This window comes from Argopecten irradians, chromosome 14 (genome assembly GCF_041381155.1).
Source record: "Argopecten irradians isolate NY chromosome 14, Ai_NY, whole genome shotgun sequence".
NCBI lineage: Eukaryota > Metazoa > Mollusca > Bivalvia > Pectinida > Pectinidae > Argopecten > Argopecten irradians.
The window spans coordinates 30,566,654-30,574,017 of NC_091147.1; the positions used below are offsets into that span (position 1 = coordinate 30,566,654).

The 7,364-nt window shown below is 35.3% G+C and overlaps 1 long non-coding RNA gene across 1 annotated transcript; it reads left to right on the plus strand.

The window, feature by feature from the left end:
- The first annotated feature begins 2,212 nt into the window (after positions 1 to 2,212).
- Positions 2,213 to 5,582, plus strand: LOC138307570 (uncharacterized). The gene is made up of 2 exons (XR_011206007.1): positions 2,213 to 4,924; positions 5,322 to 5,582. It is a non-coding gene; the product is annotated as an uncharacterized lncRNA (long non-coding RNA).
- The last annotated feature ends 1,782 nt before the right edge of the window (positions 5,583 to 7,364 follow it).

Below are 7,364 nucleotides of genomic sequence, written 5' to 3' on the forward strand. Positions count from 1 at the left end.
TTCTATCCCTGGAAATAGCTTAATTGGTTTGTTAACAGGTAAAAACTTGCCTGGAAATAGCTTGGTTTGTTTACTGTTAAAAACGTGCCTGGAAATAGCTTGGTTTATTTGTTTACTGGTAAAACTGGCCAATCTGGGCAGCCATGAGTGAGCTGTCTAACTGTATAGTGTAAGCGGATACTCACAGGAATTGGTCATTCATCTGGCAGTTCTATATGTATAGCCCACATAATGTTGACTGTATGTTTAGCCTATATATTTATATGTAGACTACATGTATAACCTATATATCTATATGTAGACTATATGTATAGTCTATATATTTATGTGTAGACTATATGTAAAGCCTATATATCTATATGTAGACTACATGTATAGTCTATATATTTATATGTAGACTACATGTAAAGCCTATCTATTTATGTCAACTACATGTATAGTCTATAACTATATGTAGACTAGAGTCTTATATATGTAGACAATATGTATAGCCTATATAGTTATATGTAGACTATATATATAGCTTATATTCTAAATATTGGTTCTGACCAATCACTGTGAAATGTCTAGTGCTCTGACCAATTACTGTGAAGTGCTCAGTGTTACTTCTGACCAATCAAGGTGAAGTGTCCCGAGGTCTGACCAATCACAGTGAAGTGTCCCGAGTTCTGACCAATCACTGAAGTGTCAAGTGTTCTGACCAATCACTGTGAAGTTTCCAGGGTTACTTCTGACCAATGACGGTGAAGTGTCCACAGCTCTGACTAGTTTGTGTGAAGTGACCTAAGGTCTGACCAGTCACTGTGAAGTGACCAGTGTTTTGACAAATCTCTGTGAAGTGTCCTGAGGTCTGACCAATCACTGTGAAGTGTCTAGTGTTCTGACCAATCAAAGTGAAGTGTCCCGAGGTCTGACCAATCACTGTGAAGTGTCCAGTGTTCTTACCAATCACTGTGAAGTGTCCACTGTTCTGACCGATTATTGTGAAGTGTCCAGAGGTCTGACCAATCACTGTGAAGTGTCCCAAGGTCTGACCAATCACAGTGAAGTGTCCCAAGGTCTGACCAATCACAGTGAAGTGTCCTGAGGTCTGACCAATCACTGGGAAGTGTCCCAAGGCCTGACCAATCACAGTAAGTGTCTCGAGGTCTGACCAAAACTGGGAAGTGTCCAGTGTTCTAACCAATCACTGTGAAGTGTCTAGTGTTCTACCCAATCACTGTGTACCGGTAGTGTCCCAAAGTCTGACCAATCACTGTGAAGTGTCCAGTGTTCTAACCAATCACTGTGAAGTGTCCCAAGGTCTGACCAATCACTGTGAATTGTCCCAAGGTCTGACCGATCACAGTAAGTGTCTCGAGGTCTGACCAATCACTGGGAAGTGTCCAGTGTTCTGACCAATCACAGTGAAGTGTCTCGAGGTCTGACCAATCTCTGTGAAGTGTCCAGTGTTCTAACCAATCACTGAAGTGTCTAGTGTTCTAACCAATCACTGTACCGGTAGTGTCCCAAAGTCTGACCAATCACTGTGAAGTGTCCAGTGTTCTAACCAATCACTGTGAAGTGTCCCAAGGTCTGACCAATCACTGTGAAGTGTCCAGAGTTCTGACCAATCACTATGAAGTGTCTAGTGTTCTGACCAATCACTGTGAAGTGTCCAGAGGTCTGACCAATCACTTTGAAGTGTTGAGTGACCAATCGCTGTGTTCAGGATATCACCACAGCCTTATTGTATGTGCATGTGTGTAGTATGTTATAAATCTGTTTAATAAATTAGAGGCAATAAAGAGAATGTCAACTTACATCAATATATCTTATTACATATCACCTGCCACTCACTTGTGTTCAGCTTTCATGGGCGCGTCTGTCTGTACATTCTTTAAATTCTATGTATTAAGTTCTACATGGATTGTATACAAATTTGGCCAGAAACATCCATGGGGGAAGGCAAACAAGTTTGTATAAATTTTGCTCTGACCCCCGACCCCCCCCCCCCCCCCCCCCAGGGGCAGACCCAATAGGGGAATAGAGGTAATTTTTAATGTGTAACAGTTTGCTAACCAATTTGCTGAACATCCTGGGGAAGGGAACAGAATTTGTATATTTTTTGGTCGTCCCCTGGAGCGCCCATCTACCGTTTTGACTGTTCATTGGACTTTTGTAATTCAGTTGATCTATTGATGTGCATTTGTGTTCAGGATATCACCACCACAGGCCTTATTGTATGTGCATGTGTGTAGTATTGTTATAAATCTGTTTTAATCAAATTAGAGGCAATAAAGAGAATGTCAACTTACCATCAGTATATATCTTTATTACATTAGCTCACCTGGCACACCTCACCTTGTGTTCAGCTTATCTCATGGCGCGCCGTCTGTCTGTCAACATTTCCTTTAAATTGCTAGTAGTATTAGAGTTCTACATGGATTGTATACAAATTTGGCCAGAAACATCCATGGGGGAAGGCAAACAAAGTTTGTATAAATTTTGCTCTGCCCCCCCCCCCCCCCCCCCCCCCCCCCAGGGGCAGGACCCAATAGGGGAAATAGAGGTAATTTTTAAATGTGTCAACAGTTCTGCATAACCAAATTTGGCTAGAAACATCCTCTGGGGGAAGGGGAACAGAATTTGTATAGTTTTTTGGCTCTGTCTCCCTGGAGCGCCCTATCTACCCGTTTCTGAATCTGTTAAAGGCTGTTTTCGTTTATATGGTTGGACTGTTTGTAATGTAATTATTTCAAGTTTGAATTCTAATTGATGTGCAGATTTTGGTATGGACATATGAAGGATTTGTCAAGGCTCATCTGAAAACAACATAAAACCACCAGGTATATAATTTGTGTTTACACAGTGTGGGCCATATGGAAGATTAGCTCCGTGCTAAATATGCTACCCTCAATAAATAAAGTATTATTATTATTATATTACAAGCTAACCGATACTTACATTATATATATCATTGGCTTCTTAGGTAAAATATGTGTTCTCGTTTAAATATCACATAAGTATATATAACAATAATGACAATAAAAAAGCTAACCTAATTTTATAACAGATACGTATAATTCATTTTTCACAAAAAAATAATGCGGGCAGCCACTTGAAATATCATGATACACACGTGCATATCAAAAGTTATCCAATACTTTTAAATGACATACGTATCAAATTACTAATAAACGTTTCTGTCATAATTTGCGTGCCCCTGTGTTTTGGCTGAGGTGACCAAGATTGCATTTTACTGGTGTATGTAAATAATGAATGTACTTGCAATATTTCCAACGTTGGAATTTTTATTTTGCTATAATTAATATCGATGCCGCCACCGTTTGTGCGATGAGATGAGGAGTTGTTGCCGAGTCATCTTGGTTTTCACTGTCGACACCAAAATGAAACTTGTATTGTAAAATAGTGAACGTGTATTAGGGGCAATCCATGTAATCTCGGACAGGCATATAAACTCGGACGTTTGGTATTAAAGCACTGTTTCATTCCATATCTTCCTTGTTTTGTTGGTTTTTGGCGAGGATCACCTCGCCATTGTGATCGTGGTTGCAAAATTCTCATTCAGTCAATTTCCTCAATATGATTGGCTTAGAACTTGCTCGCAGATACTAGCGCTCCTAACGGCAGTGTATTCAACAACTTTGATTTTACCGGGAATTTTAAATAGCAAATTTTGAATATGAAAGTTACTGAAATAAGCGTATCTGTAATGTTGAAATAGGAGAAGTAGATAACTGCTTTCATATCCTTACCATATACACTATCCAAATGATCTTAGGTTGGAAAATTTTCACTTGAATTGTTTACAATGTATCTAGACTTTCCGTCCCGAAAATGTTGTTAACAATGCATGAAGACGTTTCGTCCCGAAAATGCTTCGCTTCGCCCCACGCGTTTTGTCCCTACTAGTGACAATTATCCCGCAACGGAAAAAATGAAATCAATGTTTCACCTCAAACATCAAAATTTTTACAATAATGATTTTTGTAATTTGAATCATATTAGTTCGGGAGCAAATAAATCTCAGGACGAAATGGATATTTGTTTATCACGGCTGCGTTATGCCACATGTACGTGTAAATCCACAATGGAAGAAAGACAACTCTAAGAAAATTTAGGATAAACTTTGTTAAACTGATCAAATAGCGCGTGAGAGACGATGAACATTTTCTAAATGTCCAAGCTGGCGTAATCTTCCAACTTACGGCAGTTAAGGTATTTTTCTGGTGAGGTTTTTGACGTGAACAGATCCGTGTAAAGGGACGTAACTCTTTAGCAACATTACTATGACGTAAAACATTTTTTAAATATCTTTTTGTTATTTTGGTGTTTATTGTTAAAATATAAACTAAATATGATGTTTCCATGAAGTCAAAAGTGTTTATTTTTAGTTTTAGTGAAGAATAGTATCATTTTACGACATATCGTACATCGGCGCAATGACCGGAAATGTAAACAATGTCGGACGAGTTTTCATGTGTGTGGTGAGATTGACGTCTTTCAGTCGTCTTTAGCAGGATAATATAGACTCAGTGCACTTGTTATATAACACTAGAAGAAAGACAACCACGAGACACCAAGAATTAGTGTATCATGGAACTTTGATCACTTTAATTAAAAGCAAACTGACTGGTGACTAACCGGACAGACCAACTTGCAGTCGGACGGTCGAGCTCATGATTATAAACTCGTCAACTGGACAGCTGCCCTGGTATATGTTGACTGAGGATCATGCTGATGATTTACGACAGTGTGTTTGGTGATACAGTTGCTGAAAATGAGCCTTGTCTGACATCGATATCACGCAATTGCCTCTTCTAAGTACCTAGTACTTACCAGCTTATAATACTGACTGTTCATCTTAGGCTAACAAGTTATTCAAAGTGGCAAGATCTTCCAACTGACGGCAGTAAATAAGGTACATTGTAAATGTAAATATATTTACATCTTTATTGCATTATCTAAACACAATTATCAAATGCAGTATATTAACCATGTTTAAAACACTTATTTATTCTATAGCTAACATATTGTACATTGCATATCCCCATCAGCCCCTCCACACATTCAGTTCAAGTACAGTTGCAAGTACATGTACAATGTGCACACATTCATTTATCAGATTTAGATCTATAATATATAAATGATACTAGATTAGGGTATTAAGAAAAGAATGAAAACTTGTTTATCTCTTATTTTTTTCTGAACTGATATTGTTGTAAAATTTATGAAAGTAACAAATTATATTTCTTTGGCACATGAAAGGCCTACATGATACACATCTGTACATGTATGTTCTCAATTTTATATTACAGAATGGCTGCAGGCACTTCACAGTATTATTCGACTAGGAACCACTCCAGGAGCAAATTTGTGTTCAACATGTGTGTACAAGAGGAAATGAAAATTCTGTGACCAAAAACATTTTCAGTTTTGGTACTCTAACAATTAATTAATCATAATGGTGTAAAATTTTCTTGGACATGTGTCATACACATAATGTGAAAGAGGTATATATACCTGGTTATGTTATCAGGTGAAATTCTATTATGTGAAATAAATAAATAAATAATGCAGTATTGTGTTAGCTTCTTTCATGTTGGATATATAGACATGAACTGTACATGTGTAATATAAGAGGAGCAGAAAAAATACATGACAAGACATGGGTTCCAATCTTGGATCTCAAATTTACAGATAAACTACTGTACCTAAAACCGATCCAGAACCATTACACATGTATAGGAATAGTCTTGATTAAATTTCTTATTCCTGCCAATGAAGGCAATTTCTGGTGCAAAATCACTGACATATTGTACCTCTCGCATAAAATGTAAATATATGAATATACATATTAAACATGTATACTATATACATATGTATAAGAAAAATAACAACAACAACAACAAAATTTCTTGCTAGCACTTTTGTTGTGTCGTGATTGACAACTCTTTATATATACCTGGCATATACTTGTTAGCTGTAATGTGGAGTAAATTAAACATGTGTTGATTAATTATTTATGTATACTAGTGAACTGGATACAGAAGTCTGAAGCAGATGTGAAATGGAATTGAAATGATTTATAGAATTTCTTACTACTTATAAATTCACTATTCACATCAAATTTAAAATTGGATATTTCTTCTCTGACCTTAGTTATGGTATTACACCATTCATTCTTCTTGTGAAAACAATAAAATAGTAAATACATATAGGTGAAATTAAAAAAAAAACTATTGAAAGAATTGCTTTTATTAAATTAACATATTCAACATACTCAAATAATTATAAGTATGTAAAATAAATTTTGATATCATAACTAGGACGGTAGGACCTGTACTTTGTGGTTCTGTCAGTTGATAAATGTGGCAAAATTTATTATTATATATGATTTCTATTTGTAGCTAAAAAACAATATAATTTTTGAAAAAAAAATATATTAATTATATGCTATTACTATATTGGAAGAATAAAAAATGTTTTTTGCTATGTTTGCATTAATTTGGATGCGCTCCAAATGAATAGCAATGTTTTTTTGGAAATTGGGCCAGGGGAGATAACTCTGCCATTTTTTGGTTTCTCTTTTGTCATCATTATTTCTAAAGTTTCAACACCAACCTATTATTTTTTATTCAAATATTTGTTCGTTTAGGTCTCTTTTATCATGTGAAAAATTTTGGAGAATATGTATTTACAACAATTTGGATAAATTTTAGTTAAAACGCTGAAATAATGTATTTAAATCATGCGATACATGATCAATCATTCCCGGATGAAAATATGAAACAAATAGCAACACATGCATTTTCATTGACAATTTTTTGCTCAAACTTTGTCAATGACATAGTCATGAATCAATTTGAAGAAGAAGAAAAATAACCTGATACTTATATTTTGTTTATTTTAATAATTATTATTCATAATTTAATTTTTCATGGATAATTGATGAAAAAAGCTTAAATTAGTAACCATTTTCAAGATGCTATAGAGAAAAAAAAAGCACACCAACATATATTTTTTATTGCATTTTTTTGTTTGTCTATAACCCCTCTTTCAAAAAAGTCATAAGAGAAAAAACTGTATTTACAAGAAATTTTTGACCCCTCAGCAGAATACATCCTTAATAAGGTATGAATATTTACCACATCCATAATTATCGATAATTTTATAAGCACATGTATACATTATCAGATTATATATACATATTAAAGCACGTATAGAGGTTGTCACTAAAAACATTTTAGCCACTTTCATCACATGTAGGCCTACAGGAGCTTGACGTTCTGATAATATATATAACGTATTCAGTAAACTACGTAATTAACGAAGTATTTTTGGTCCGAATGACAAAAATC